Source organism: Rhea americana, unplaced genomic scaffold (assembly GCF_003343005.1).
Source record: "Rhea americana isolate MKP2758 unplaced genomic scaffold, rheAme1 scaffold_173, whole genome shotgun sequence".
Taxonomy (NCBI): domain Eukaryota; kingdom Metazoa; phylum Chordata; class Aves; order Rheiformes; family Rheidae; genus Rhea; species Rhea americana.
Window position 1 is genome coordinate 268,565 of NW_028185850.1, and position 16,578 is coordinate 285,142.

General features: G+C 37.8%; 1 long non-coding RNA gene across 1 annotated transcript in view; it reads right to left on the reverse strand.

Annotated features, from left to right (window-relative positions):
- Positions 1–410: 410 nt before the first annotated feature.
- LOC146597968 (uncharacterized) overlaps positions 411–16,578 on the reverse strand; it is a 28,405-nt gene continuing 12,237 nt past the window's right edge. Inside the window, exons 2-3 of the long non-coding RNA XR_014895355.1 lie at positions 5,522–5,642; positions 411–2,042 (exon numbers count right to left, since the gene is read on the reverse strand). This is a non-coding gene — a long non-coding RNA (uncharacterized LOC146597968). The remainder of the gene's footprint in view (positions 2,043–5,521; positions 5,643–16,578) is intronic.

Sequence of the window (16,578 nt, forward strand, 5' to 3'; positions counted from 1 at the left end):
CCATACARATACTTGTTTTGATACAGACTGCAGCAGTATGGCTCCAAAGCCAGTTGCCTTATTCTCTAGTGTGTTTGGAACATTTTTAGTACACCAAAATCAGTAATCTATCTTGTACTATATCCGTGTAACTTTGATCTACAAATTTATAGGATCCTTTGCTTTTTCCTCAGCTGTTAGTTATTTGGATTTGGGTAACACCATTTTAGAACAGAGTTTCTCCTCCTGTTGTATTTTTCATTCAATCTTCTCAGAATACCAAGTTATAACCACTACACGGAAATGAATATTTGAGCATGGGAATCTTCCTATATGTTTTAAAAACATGTAGCTCTGATTTAGGCTTATAAATAAGAAATTTCAGCTCCAGATATAGTACATAACAAATGAAATGTTGTATGTATTAGAAGAAATTGTCATAATGAAGCACATTTATTAACCATTTTTACATTTAATGGCTATATGGGCCATAGATAAGTTCAGATCACAGGTCAGGCAACTTAACTGAAGTCAGTGTGAAATGTCAGAAAAGCAGATATTCCATATTTTTCCTTTGCACTTCATTTTCTTACAATCATTCTGCTGGTTATAGTAAAGTATGACTGAGTCTAGACAAAYGTGTTAAAAGCTATTAGTACATTTCTTGGTATAGCTGTCACTATTTTTTTAAAGTTGCTATGGAGACCTACTAGTTTGAGGCATCACTCTTTCAATGATTTTCCGTGGCAATATCGCTTTGTCTCTAGTGCACACCCATCAACCAAGAATGCCCTCCAGGATAATATATCTCTAGCRGAACATATTAAAATATCTACACAGTTTCTAGAATATGGTAGTAAGCAATAAGCCCTGCTTAAAGATGAAGGTAACAATGTACTCCGTAAAACTACTGTTAGGTGAATGAGTTTTATCATTAGGATTTCAGTAAAAACTTGAGTATACGTGAGAAAAGGGAGGGAGAAAATAGGAAAGACAACATATTTTGCAAATAATTTATGTTTTCCTCATGTTTCAGATTTTAAACTTCAAGATCAGATCATTTCTGGAGGATCTCAGGCCTTTTGGAAGATAAAACATTCAATTCTGGCCATGTTTCTTCTTTTCCTTTTTGTCCTCAAACATAAATTGTTATTTTCTTTTTCCCTTTTAGATATTTGTTGCTTTGTGGAATTGTGAAAGGAAAATATTTTAGGAATTGCATAGAACAATGACAATACTGTCAAACTACAAAAATCATAAACCAGCTTTAATACAGTCAAAGCATATAGCTATTACATAAATGAAGCAAGATCTCCAGGTGCAGCCATGTAAAATACTCTATTCAGAATTTAAAACAGAGGGTCTGATATGCCTTTTGCCTGCTGACTGTGCATTGATATGAACAACCAGGGTTACCTGGCACTGCACAAGACCTCCTGCCAGGCTGGAAGTGAGGTGGACCTCACCTGCCCAAAAGGGCTCAGGGGCAATAAACTGAAGAGTTTCCTTCCTGGCACTTATTTTCACTGATGCTCTTCAGCCTTTGGTTACATCCTGCATCCCTGTCTATTTCTCTTTTTAGATAGCACACCTTCAATGGTGTTGTATTAGAAAACCCAATACCAGCAAAATTTGGAGAATGGACTACCACTCAGTACAGCCTCCCAGAAGCAAAAAAAATGAGAGCACTTCAAGTCATAACCAAAGGCAAGTTAAGCAAACAAATTTTTGCCTCCCAATGATCCTTAAAACCATGCAGGCTAGGGAATTGAAGATCTGCTTCAGTGGATGTYCTAAAAGACCAAAGAAGAGGTTCTTCTCAGAGCATTTATCCCCAAGCCCTTGATCCCTTTTGTCAGCCRGAGCAGTTCAGACTCCTTCACACACCATTGCAGCCACTCCAGTGAGACTCTGAAGGAACACAGACTGTCCCATTCCTTCTTACTTCTTACTGTAGGTAAGCATCCACATCCTTGGCTTGCTTTTCTGTAGTTGCRAGGTTACCCAGGGCTCCAGCTGTATATTTAGCATCAGTGTAGTTTTTTTTGCTGCTTCACTGAGGCCTAATGGTTTTAAAAAAAAATAAAGATTTCTGTTTTTCTCCTTAATAATTTGATTTCACTATTTGGAGGTAAGGCCAATAGCCATCTTCAGTTTTTCAGATGTGCTCTGCTTTTTGTTTTCCTAATGATGCACGCTTGAGTTGATTTTGTTTGCAGGTGTTTTGTCCGCATTGCCAATATATTTGCCATTAGCTTACCTCTTTGTAAGCACACAGAGACCCCATTACATTCATCTAAGATTTTTTTTCTAGAAAATTCAAGCACAGTGTGTGTAATTTTGAATTTTCATCTCAACAACAGCCCTTTTTTTGTCAAAAAAAGCACATTTAATTTCAAATAACTTGGACTCTGCATGCTAACGTTACTTGCTTATGGCAAGACTTCACTGAGTCACTAGCGTCTGAGAAGATTTTGAACCAGTGACTAACAAATTGAGAGCCCAAAGTATAGTTCTATAGACATAGATACATAAATTTAATTAAATTAGGTGACAGAGAAGCRCAATAAAACTTGTCTTTATAAACACAAGGGAATGCCTTATCAACATATGACATACGCTTTCATTTTCTGAAAAACAATCTTACCTGGCATATTTCTAATACAATTCAAGAAGGTAAAGAGGTAAGATAGCAACAGCCGGTGTAAACAGGCACTGTACAGGATATGTGGACTAACATGCACCATATTTTCCATGGTGCAGAATATGTTCTGTACCATGTTATGGTTACATATGTTAACAGTGTACAGCAGAAGACATAACCAAATAAATCAGTTCAGTGTGATATCAAAGATCTGCCAYTTTTGGTCTGGAATATAAAAACAGTTGATATCATGTATTAAGGTTAAAAGGTGGACTTGTGCTCCCTGATCACTTGACCAACCTGTGACAGATCAATTGTTCATCTAGCCTAGAAGCCTAAAACACTGGTCTCTCTAAATTCATATTGTGCCCCTCTAATCCCTTCTTTGAATCAATAGAAATCTGTGATAATGTGGGAAAATAATGTTTACATAACGTTTGAACTTTGAATAAAAATAGTCTGCGATATATAATTCTAACAGTATAGTAAAAGCYTGAAGTATTTACCTGTTTGAATACTTAATTATTAAGAAGTGAAGTGTGGGCTTTCTAGTATTATTTCACCCTTTGAAAAGAAAAGCAAAGTCAACATAGCTACAGTGGGTAAGATGGCTGCTGATTGAAGCCTTGAATAAAATTCTACCTTTCTGATGAATTTGCTCCTAACCCTGGAGAACAAAAGTATTGTACTTACAATTGAGCAAAAGTGCTCATAGAACCTCTCAAACCTTTCAGAAATATCCCCAGAAACTGAGATATGAATATCTGTTTCTGTCCAGAAGCTAAAAGCTGCATTTTGCAGGGAAATTTTTAATAACTCATGTGACTCAGAATTTATACTAGCAAGTCTGAGGCAGCTGTGGAAAGCACTCTTGTACAGAACTGATCTAAGGCTAAAAACTATTGTAGACTAATTGCACTCAAAGGATTGATCCTTATAGTCTCAGATGGACTCTACTCCCAGAGACTGATACGTGTCCCGCAACGAAGTGGGCATAAATTGAATGAGATTAATCAGCGCAGAACAGAACGCTCAGGGAGACTTCTGCGTAAAGGGGAATGTGCCCTTAAGGCTCTAATCCATCAGAGCTGAGTAAGTTTAAGAACCATGAAGAATGGCTAAAACTCTGTTGTAATAGTATTTTGGGGAAGGTATGGCTATGCTTGCCGAAGTTGTCTTTCCAGTACTTACTGTGTAATTTTAAGTTTGCTTATATGTTGCAGTAACGTATGTATGACACCGTGGTTATTAGCAAAGAATTAAATTTGGGGCATTGAACGACGACGAAAAAGACCAATTGCTATGGCTACTTTTGAAGGCRTCTATAAACTGTTTGTGGGGGACTAGATTTCATTACAGTCACCTCAGGAGACACTTGAGTGCCTGTGGCTTTGGAAATTTTGACCAAGCTCTGCCTCGCGGGTACATGGGACAATAATATATCCATGATCGTCCTTCCTTCTAGTGGCTGACCTATGCTGACAACAAAAGCCTGTCACTGACTGACAGCCAAAATGAGGTATCAATCACAATAAATTGCGCAGCTCCTCAATCTTCTCTTTTCTTACAGGAAAAATTAACATGAAATTACTAAAACTCCTCTGAGATGAATAGAATAGTTCCAATCTCATTAAAATTGTTCAGAAAATGGATTTTTTTTTGCCATGCAACATTTTCATATTAGAAGACTGACATTTTCACTTATGTTAGGATTTTTTGTTCCATTTTTGATATTTTTCATAGAGTGACTTAAGAAGATCCTTCACATAAAAATCAGTTTAAAATAAAAAAAGGCTTGCCAAAACCCAAATATGTTTCTGTTTTGCAAATGAGTTTTACATTATTTTTAAATAAAGAGATACTCTTTAAAATAGTTGTCATAAGAAACTGACAACCAGTTTCCCCTCTATTTAAGTATGTGTACAGAAACATTAATATGTGGTTACAGTACCTGCACYGCTCTGCAGTGGTTACATTTGCCTCACATTTATTTTAGATTTCTCTCCCCCGTAAAAACAGGTGAAGAATTGAGATTTTTTAAAAAACAAAAGGTTTTGGAAAAAGCAAATCGTCATCTAACAAGGTTTCCAAAAGCATCAAGCTATGTAATTTCCATCGATAGGAGAAAGGTCCTTTTACTCTATATTCCAGGTAACATTAGATCTGAAACTGGGTCTCATGAATCGGCTGAGATATTCCACCTCCTTGAGGTAGCTCCATGTACTTTGCAGCATTCACGACGGAGGAAAGTCTTTTACGCTCGCCGGGTCGGGGTGAGGTGYCCTGCAGGGAGCAGGGGGGAGCTGTACTTTGCCCCCTTCCCATTCTGGCAAGGGAAACCAGTCAATCCATTCCTCCAGCCATGTCGCCACGTGGCCTCCGAGAACGACTCTGCCAAATGTAGCCATGGAGCAGTTCTGAAGTACRTAACTCACTATTTCAGAGTGCTAGTTCTTTTTCTCAGGCAGATGATCCTTATACTATAAAAATCTACTCTTTCTGCCAACTAATGTAGGAAATCCGTTAGTTTGAGTTGCAGGTGTCTGCACAGTAAAACTAGAAGTGGGGATCCAAACCTGGCTGATGACTCACTTGGAAAGCTGTTACAGCCACACATAACAGCACTTGTCAGAGTGGTCTTCCTTTTTCAAAAAGACTTAGGATTTTACATGCAAAAATGAAAACATGTTTTCCTTCATTTAGATTACTCGGCTCTATATTCACACTGCCACGTTTTTCATACRTAGCCAATTTTATGACTTTAAATTCAGAAGGTGAAAGAGTAAAAATTTATCCTTCAAGCCATCCCCCCACTCTTGCGATGAATATATATTAAATTAAAGTCAAATATAATTCTGATGGTGGATGTGCATTTGGACCATATCGTGTTAATTATACCTGTGTATCTCTGCCACTCCGTTAGCTTCCAGCTTAGCCACACAGCTTCCAKGGCTTTGCACAACTCCAATGACATAATAAATCATATTTCTAATGAGAGTTCAAAACTGCTTAACAGAATCTGCTGGGAGAAATAAGAAAATAATTCAAACTGGAATAATTCTGGAATAAAAGAGAATATTTCAATATGTATTGAAATATGACCTAAAAATGCCAGCAAAGCACTCTGCTTTTTCTATTATTTGCAATACAAGAAGTCTCTCTACTCTCTAGAGTAAAAGCAAGTTTTCACTCTCAGTAAAATCACAGCATGTGGATTTCTCAATGTGGTACATATTATGTTACAGAAACTCATTTTTTTAAACTGACAATTGTGGTGTCTATAAAACAAGAATAACATCCTAGAAATTTTCAAAATATCAAGATGTGTCATTTAAAGGTGAGGTCTCAAGAGAACTCATTAATCAATATTCAATTTTTCCAACCAAGGTCTTATCATTTTGTGTGTGTATGTGTGTTCTAAAATATTAGAAGAGGATGTTTGTTAATCAGTTTGCTTTCGCAGTACCTAGAGTTGAATCTCCTTTTTTTTTTTTTCTCTCTGTGTATAAAGGCAGAGGCAAAATTGGAACATACCTCATTCATATTTTTGGTACATTTGTTTGCTACTGGATGTGTTTTGAGATTCTGGATTGATAGTAAGAGACTAGAAACAAATGTGTAACAACTGCAGAAGCTTCAATTTTCCAGTTGCTATTGTAAGGAAGACAATTGTCCTCTCTATATACAGTAACCCTGGAAGTGAGAGCTATATTAGCATCTCTACTCATGACTTTCATTATGCTTCATGATGAATGAATGTTCAGAGCAACACTCCCAGCTGCTTGTTTGCTTTCCCTTGAAGATAGAAGGCGCGTTTGATACTGTTATGCTACCTTTGCAACATAGCTGAAAGCAAGTCCAAGAAGCAAGATAAATTAATTTTTAAAAGGTAGCACATTCCTTTATGTGACACACAAGAGATAGGTCACATTTCAGCTTAGAATGCTTTAGCTTATGAAAGCTGTCTTTCAGTTATAATAAGTAAGACTTTAACTGCAGAGACATGATAAAGAAGCAGAGGAGACCACAATGCCTCCTTGAAAACTTTTTAAATTGCAAGAGCTTCTAATTACAGTCCTGGGGTTTGACTTTTTTGTCACACATGTAGGTCATTTATGCTTGTGCAAAGCAGGTGTGRAACATTACCAAATCAGAGCCTACACCTGAACTCAAGGAGAGAAACAGTTAAAGAAAGTTGTGTGTTTGGTGATGTCCCTAAAATAAACCAAGTAATCATACCAAAAATGATCAGAGAATGGCACAGTCATCTTTCTTCCCAAAATAAGTACTATTGGCTTACCAGTAATTTCAAAGTACTRATATAACATAAACATGATAATAAAAAACAAAAGAAATACAATATTCTGTACAGATTATCCAATTAATTTTATATTTTATGTCACTTATTCAAACAACGTGTCCTGCTTTCGCACAGMTAAGCAGCAGTTTCAGGTGTACAAATAGCAACACTTTTTAAAGGAGCCTTATCCCTAAGGGCGAGCAGTCAATATACTTTGGACTAGCAGTCAACATATCCTTTTCAAGGCAGTTTGTTTTTCAAAAGGGCATCGTGTTGTGGTTCTATGTTGAGATTATCACAGAGGAGCAGATTGCAAAGGCTTTTAGAAAATGTGAGTTTAAGAAATATAATCAGCATATACATTGTTTAATGTTCATTTAATAAAAATTTTTTGACRGAAGCATGCACTCCAAGATTCAACAAGAGATCTTTAAACATAATACTAAGAATCTGCATCCTTTGCTTAGGTAAATGAATGTTTGCTTAGCAAATTCTTGCTGTAGACAACGAAAAGCAACTACCCAGAAGCCAGCTGTGTACATGTTTATATCTCTAAAACAGCTGCTGCGTTTGAGCATGCCATGGAGAGAGAAAGAGTCTCCTCTTTTCCCACTGGCCACTATATTAAGTAGCTTGCTGTAATTGCTGCACAGCATTTGGCAGTTGCGAGCATGGTAACAGTTAGTGTTAGTAAAAGTAGAAGCTGTTCTCACAGTTGCGTGTCTCACAGTCGCATGTGTAAAACATATCACGTTTAGTGTAGACGAACTGGACATCAACAGTACGGATGATTTGAGATTGTGATAGAATAAATATGCTCAGCTAAGTGTGTATCCATGTGACCACATAGAGCGTACAAAGCTAAGTAGTTAYGCAGCAAGAAAATGTACAATGATTTACTGATATCACTGTTTATTTATCTCCTGCTCTTTTAGAGCTTGGTGCTGCATGAGTAAAAATTAGTAACATTGAGGAACTGTCTAAATTGAAACATGAATGTCTTATTGCGTGAAAAAAAATGTGGCTCTATGTATGTTTAGATACATTTTTTTTTATCTTCATCTGTAGGGAGGGAATGAGTCAGAGTAACCAGGATACAGCTCTATCTGTACCTGTCTATTCCCAAAATATCACAACAAATATTTAAGGATCTTTTCAAGTGACGGAACTAAAGGTCAGGGTCATAGCAAAGGGCAGTTTGTGGAGGAGGGGATTAGCATTTCTCTAAGTGATTTCTTCTTCCATCTATTTTTTATATCCTCCACAAACAGGCCTCTCTAATTTCAAACACATTTTTTGAATTCTGCAAAGTCAGTTCTAAAAAGGTATCTTCCAAAATAAATGTTTTTCTTGGCTCATACATCAGCTATCCTATCTTTTCTTTTCCAGTATAGATATGGGTGGGAGAAGGCATATGTATGTGCATGTTATGTATACACACAAATAGCAGTGTAGTGTCTGTTTAGCATTCCTTATTCATACATTACTTATTCAAAGCTATAGAGTGGAGAGCTTTGCTACTGCTTTATGTCTATTTCATTAAAAAATAATTATTTAATAGATTGATTATATTGGCATTTATCTGTTTTATCTGGCTAGTAGGCTAGTGCCAGAAGAAAGTTCCAGGTGCTCAGCTCTTTGAAAAACAGATCTTTATTTTGCATATCCAAATAAAGGGCAATTCTCCAGCATCCACCCCACACACCAAATTCTTCTCCTTTAAGCAGCAGTAAACTGTGTGCTAGGTCATCTCTGAATTTATATAGACCGTATTCAGTTTTCATTTATTTTTAAAGATTGCTTTTGGATTAGAAACCAGTAAACAGCTTTGTGGAAGGGTGACCCCTCCACGGTCACCCTCTGTTTTGTTGCCACGCAGCAATAAGCAGTCATTTCAAAAAGCAAACTAAACCCAGTATTTCCTAAAGATTGCAATATAAAGTGCTCATTTCAGTCTTTCTTCCCGCCTGTGTTTTGGCAAACAGTTTTCCAGGTTTCAAATGAAATTCTTCAGTAAATAGTAGGCTATCTCTCAAAATGTGTTGTCAAAACAAAAAATAAAAAGAACCTGATACTCAATAGCCTTTCAATTCAGGTCATCACCTATGATTTGCAAAATGAAGATAGACAAGGAAAACAAAAACACTGTGATCTGACAGCAGCTCACAGACACCTAATACAGGTATAATTTATTCCCATTCCAGCAGCTGCAGATGGCACCAAATTCTTCTCTCTTTATGTATGATATACAGCTCAGTAAAGGAACTTGACCTCCCTCCAGCCCCAGAAAGAGATAAAGGAAGATGCCAGCTCTGAATATGTGAGAGGGAGAAAGATAATAGGCTGCTCATGCTTTTAAGGTAGCCAGTTAAACTAAAAAAGGAAGAAAGGGGAGATATTACTTAAGGAAAAACATGAAGGAAAGAGAGTGCTTTTACATAGTTTCTTTAATGCGTTGAGTAACCTGTTAGAAGACATACATGAATTTTACTGTTGGTCTCACTGCTTCTGTACTTCAGAGAGCCATTTGCCTAATGGGGGATTTCCCCTGTTCTAGTCTTCTTAGCTTGGGCATCACTGCAATACATGGCATTTTTCTAAATTATATTAATATTAAATAACTGATTAAATTGGATGACAAAATAAAAAACTGATTATAGGATCTCAAGAAACAGGTAAAGGAATAATGTTTGGGGGGTTGTGAGAGAGAGAAAGGATTATTGGGGCTGCCAGTATCATTAGGTAGTGTTGCTGTGTTATTATTAATTCAGATCCACTCTCATTATTATTTATTCACCTATGTCTAGTTTTCAGTAAGATAATAAAATGGATTAGTATATGACTCCTACATTTATTTTCCCCTCTGCTAGATCATGGTAGTAACCATGGTAGTAACCATGGAATGAACCAGGAGATTAAAGAAAAGAAAAAAGAAAAAAGAAAAAAGAAAAAAGAGAAGAGAAGAGAAGAGAAGAGAAGAGAAGAGAAGAGAAGAGAAGAGAAGAGAAGAGAAGAGAAGAGAAGAGAAGAGAAGAGAAGAGAAAAAAGAAAAAAGAAAAAAGAAAAAACAGGTCACGAGAGTTCACCTTAGATTGCACCAGATATTCCCCAAGTCCTCTGACACTGCATGAGGTGGTGGGTAGGTAAAAGTACACAATGANGAAAAGAAAAGAAAAGAAAAGAAAAGAAAAGAAAAGAAAAGAAAAGAAAAGAAAAGAAAAGAAAAGAAAAGAAAAGAAAAGAAAAGAAAAGAAAAAAGAAAAAGAAACAGGTCACGAGAGTTCACCTTAGATTGCACCAGATATTCCCCAAGTCCTCTGACACTGCATGAGGTGGTGGGTAGGTAAAAGTACACAATGATGCTGACCATGGGCCTCAGCACCGACCATGACTGCCCCTCTTGCCATCACTTGAGTGGTCCTGTAGTGGCAGCAGAATTCAACCCCCCATCCCTGTTTGGTGTCCACCTGCCAGGCGCTGCCAGGTGAGTCAACACGCTGGCACTGCTTCTGACAGCTCTTACCGCTGCCRTCAGAGACCTGGCCCAAGTATGGCACTGGGCAGCTATCAAAATATGRGGGGCTTCAGCAGCACCTGCCTCAGCAAAGCACCACCCTTTGGCACGGGCAAAGCAGAAATATCCACCCCACACCTATGGTACAATGCTAGTGGTCATGCTCGTGTTTCTCTCTGGCTTTCCCCAATTTCTTCCCTTTTTTTTTCTCCATGTTATGCCCTTCTGGGACACAGCTTTGTCATGCAAGAGCATGCCTGGGAGGTGATACCATGCTGATCAGTGAGGCTGGGCTCGAGACGAGCTTAGACAGGAAAGCGGAGGCACAGGCCAAGAGTGAAAGGCCATTTTTTTGCTATGTCTTGGGTTACACCACTGCCTGAGTACATACTTACACATAAACAAAGCCCRGACTTGAGAAAAAGCACAGGCTACAGATAGTTGATAATTAAGACATGTACAGCAACTCAAGAATTTTCTCCTGAATTCATGCAAAAAGATGTTTGTCTCAGCATACGGAAAATTGTGTAAGGGTTCTTGGAAAGGGCTAGGAGGGCAACTACAGGGGTGGAAGTCAGTTCTGGAAATGACTTTCYGTGCTGTTTGGCTGGCTTTGAAAGGATCTGATTATTTTAATACTGAAGGTATTAAACTGTTCTGTTAATTATGTGTTAAGGCAGTCATGGCTTTACCAGAGGTTCTAGGCAGATCAATGCTACCCCCACTGTGCACACAAAGTCTTGGATAGACATTGTTTAGCTCTTATTTAAAACAAGGAAAACATAGTGACTGCTTTCTAGAGCTAGGTGAATTATTAACATCAATTGTCCTCTTCTTRCACATGAATTTTTTGCCAGAAGGATGACTGTGGGACTGTGTCATTGCAAATATTGTGTAGCTTTTCATCCCCTTTTTCCTTGGTATCATTGGCCTGTATCAGTTCAAGTTACACAGTTTTCTATGGCCAGAAGATTTAGTCAAAGCTACTCACTTCTTCAGAAGAAGTGGCCTTTGTAGATGTGGTTTTAAACCAATCAAAAAAATAAAAATAAAAAGCCTGCTTATCAGTCACACAGGACGCTTTCCTCTGCTCCATTTAAAGATAGGCTAAATTTGGGCTTTGAGCCTGCACCAACACTAGTAATGATTTACTGAAGACAAAAGTCTTCTATTGGTCCTCCTATGTTCCAAGAAGGAAAGAACAGTAAATTATTTGTAAAGCTGAGATGAAGGACTGGAGGCCATCAATAATCCTCTCACTACAGATGGTAGAGTAGAATCACATAGATATACAGAATGGAAAAGTAAGATGGATTTATATTTATTGGTCAAGTTCTTAGCAACTTTGAAGATCATTGATTCAATTCTATGTTCAAATGTGAAATCTTTCTATGCTAGTTCTTAGCTTAGTATTTTTTTAATTGTATTTACCATGGAATATTAGAGATAGATTCTTAACCAAAAGCTTTTTTAGAGAACAGTCTACAAGGCAGGTTTTCTCCTGTGCAAAGCTGCAGACTGGCCTATGGGAGAGCTGTGTTCTCATCCCAGGTATATCATTGCTTTGCTGGGTACCCATGGAGAAATCAATTTCATATTTTTTACCTCAGCTTCCCCCTCAGATATATATGGATGAAATCGTTAGACTGCTTTGGCAAGAGCTTTGAAATCTTTGGGTGGAAAACATTATATAAGAACAGGGTAGCACCAGTAATTTATTTATTGTTCAGTTGTGTGGATACTGGTCCACTTTATTCACTGCTGCACCACAACAATGATGATAAACATTATGCTCTTGGCATTTAAAGTACTTCTCTTGCATTCACTGCCCAAATTCTTATTCCAAGTCCCTTGTGGCCTGCAGCTGACAAGTGGAAGATCCATTACAAATTTCTGCCATGACTGAAGAGCTGGAACCTGCCTGCATAACTCCTGCCCACCCTAGTCCCTCACCAGCTTTGGCCCAGGTGCTTTCTTTCCCCTTCCCAAGATCCTTTAAGTGAAGTTAACTTCTTATTGAGAAGATTCCCTTGCAGCACCAACTCATAAGAAGGGCAGCAATCCCCATGACACCACTTGCCCCCTGCAGGCTGAGATAAGGACCTTTCCTTCCAGCTTCTTCACACTCTCCATTGAGGGCTGCCACAGCTTGGAAAAAAAGACCCAATGGCAAAGCACTGATGCAGCAGGGTAACTGGCTGATAAGTGCATGACCAAGCTATTGATCATAAATTGGATGAATGATGTTTTGCACAGATGTCCAAGCAGCCACTGTATCAGACTTAGTTCCCTACTCCATGACAAAGGATTTTTAAAAGGAGCACTCTCCAACCCAGTAAGATTTACCACCATCATGTCAAGACAATGGTTTGTGTACCTGGCTAAAATTATCCATGTTTTTGATTCTGTGGGGCTGTATCGCTCATTAACATTGTGAGAAATCTTGCAGTTTTAGGATAGAATTGATCTCTATTAGCTGAAAATTAAATTTAAAAAATACAGTTAGAGGCCTTGAAATTTCCAGGAAAAACAAAATTTTGAGGGCTCCTAATATATGTAATAATGGGTGACAATTTCACCAGAATGTTTTTCCCCAAAGTTTGGTCACCTACTTCAACTAYTACTATTCATATGATATGGTTCAGTTCCTAAAAATTTTTTGTAGGATTAATTGAAGCTTCAATCCAAAAAAAACCTTTCATCTAATTTTTATTAATTCTTAAGCCAGCTACAATCACTTCGCATAGTCATACCCTACATCACCACTGCCTTCAGAACTGCCAGGTTAGTAATGAAGTATATACATTGTTTTGACTGATAAGACATCACCACAACAGTTACTCCGGTGCTAGGTCTGTGTTGCCTTTTTTTTTTTTTTTTTTTTTTTTTTTAATAAAAGCAATTCTTTACCATAGCAACTTTTTTTGGCTATCTATCCATTTCAATAGCTTGTGAGCAGCTAACACTTGGCAAGGCTGATCATCATCCTTGTGCCAAACTGAAAGGAACAGTAAGTGCAGTTCCAAAGTTAGAGGATGAAGTTGTTGCAGGTCTGTCAGAAAGTTCATATTCTTTAGTGTTCATATTGAACACTAAGAAGCTGGCTGCACCAAAATTTAGTAGTAAGTAGAGAGCAACTCCTCCCTAAGCCTTTTAATTTATGATAGGAAAGGAAGAGCTACAAGAACTAAAAACTTTTACAAAACTGATAAAGTAAAAAGTGTTCAGCTCAAACAACTATAGAACAAAAGGTGCCAGAAGTCATGCTGAACCAACTTCTTCTAACACTACTTAAGTCACTGCACGTTTGCTTCATTAGACATCAGTTTTTTAAGAAAATGTGATAGTAAGCATCAACATTTTAAATAAAGGTTATTATTTTACCCATCCAATTATAACTCCTTATATAATTCTAACTCCAACTATCTTAATATTCTTATTCATATCTTTTTACAGAGATAGACTTCTTCAAAGTTAAACAACACAAGAAGCTTTGCCTGTTATTGAATGACTTAAATGGTTGATAAACTATTTATCAATTTATCCCATCACAATAAGAAACAGCACTGAGAGTTCCGATAAGCCATTTCCTACTTCTAAATCAGCACTTACAAAACAGTTTTCAATCAGTTTTGTAATAGGAATTTCAAATTTTCCTTTTTCTTTTTAGTCACAATCTCTGTCATTAGTTTCTGATCACACATCAGCAACTTAAAGGTTTTTTTCTGCAGCTGGTGGAACTGGATGAAACTACAAAAGAATGTAATATTTTAGTGTAGTCAAGAATCTGTAAAAATTATTAAAAGTGGAAAATTTTGAAGGAGGAATAGCTACAGTCTAACTATAATAAACAACATCACTATGTAAATATTAAAGCATCCCATAAATGCTGCAGCCATAAGATGTTTTATTATTGGCTTATTCCCAATGATACCATTCATTCTCTAATTTTCCTGAGAAATATCATGTTGTTGTGGTTCTTCCAAGGCTGGGTTCTTAGTTTTGTTGCCAAAGATTTACATGCAGACATGAAGAGGAATGATGCAACAGTAGCACAGCCATAGTCAAAGGTATGGAGCAGTCACGTTCCTCCTTTTTGGAGCAATCTAGCTCCTATCACTTATATTCTCAGCTAGGGTATTTGTTCTCTCAAAAGCCATGTGAAACTACAGGACAACTCTTCCTCTGTGATGGCTCATTACTTCTCAGACTCAGTGCAGACTGACACCATGGCTCTTAGGCTCCTGGGCCAGCTCCAAGCACCTCTGGTTCCCCACAGGTTCCCCATTTATCTCTGCTCCTGATTGTCTAAAATAAGTCTCTCTCTGTTCTTTCCTGTAATTTATCAGTGCTTTCAACGGCAGCTTTCTAACACAGACTGTCTATCTGGTCTAGATACATTTCTGGCTTCACATTTACTCAGATCCCATCAAGGTTTGTGAGAAAGCTTCTGTGGGGCTTTTCCTAAARTTCTTCAGGTCTCATTCCTCCACTTCATTTTCCCATCAGAAAATGTAATCATAAATATGATCTATACTGATTAAATGATAGTTTTTCTTTTACGTAGTCTGTGAATTCACCTCTGCCACTTTTTTATGTTACTAACATGTGGCTGCCTATCCACTTCTCTTTGGAAGCCTTTATCCTCTCCCACTGATGAAATAGAAAAGACTTCTCCTCTCTCCTTCTGTCACAGAGAAAAACTTCTCAGTGCACATAGTTTAACCAAATTGGGATGAAGGTGGTTTATTGATTTATTAATGACATATAATTAACTGGCAGTGTTCAGCTGACTATACATTCAGGATCAATATCAGTAATACAATAGATAAACCATAATACTATATACTTACATAGTGCTAATAAACACCTACAAATTTCTCAACTGCCTTCTGTTGACTAATCACAAGAAGGTTTCATCATCCCTATACATAGTAACATGTACCCACACACACGCTGGATGTGTGGGTTACAAGCACGCCCTCCTGGGAGCGTAGGTTCCTTCCCCTTCTGGCACACACTTCCTGGGGGGGATACGAGTACTTATTTGTACCCATGCCCTCCTGCTATTCATTAATGCACACAACAGTGAAAAAGCACCTACAAGGCCACACATGCACAGCCTGGCTGTGAGCCACTACCTGTTGCACCSCTCACTGGCAACCCCTTGGCTGGTTGCAGGCTACCCACAGCATCCGAGGGGGAGGCTGTACTGTCTGGTTTGGATGGAGATTGTGCTGATGCTGACAGGGTAACTTCTGGCAGTGTCAAACCAGGTTGTGACAGCTGCTGTTTCCACTTGAAGGTCTCCCCCCATTATAAACGTTCATGCTTCTGTTATACTTCTTTTCAGAATTATAACTTCTTTTTTTCAAAAGTCTCTTTGTGATTTCCCAGTTGCTGTTCAATCCAGTCGATGATCATCTTCCTCTTTAACACAACGAGCTTTGGGCAAGCAACCTACCAGACGGTTTTGTGTACTTGATACATACACGTACTGTTTATACACATCCTTGCAGGTGTTGTTATCCAGACCATTTGTCAAAGGTGGGCCATATGAACACTCCACACTCTTCTAGCAGGTTTTTTTTTTTTTAAACCTCTACTAAAGCCTTCGTGCAGCTATGCATCTCATTTTGACTATTTTTTTACTGGATACTTTTAATGCTTGAATATTTTACCAGATTCAGTCCTTCTATAGATRCCTCCTCTGCAGCCTAGCGAAAGCAGCTTTTCTGTTTTTCTCTCAGTTCACAGGCTTCTGTTTTGTACCCTTCTCTCTGTAAATATGAGAGCTGGAGGGACAAACGCAACAGCTAATTTGGATGGCTGCAAAAAGAGAAACAGATTTCAATCTATAACCCCAAAACTCTGCATAAAGACCCAAATCCATTAAATCAGAAACCTGCTAGAAGAATTCAGTGCTTGTCAACATTCTCTTGAGTTGTTCCAAACTATGAATGTTGGGTGATTCATTTCAAACTGTTTTAGACAGCCCAAGGTTGTTTGGAGTTGTTTTTCTCAGAAAGATGATGGAAAATTTTAGAAGAAATACTGCCAGCAGCCTGATATATTTTTCATAGGCTGAGAAATACAAAACCTAGAGTAATCCTTTCCTTTTTTTGGTCAATCTTGTTTTTC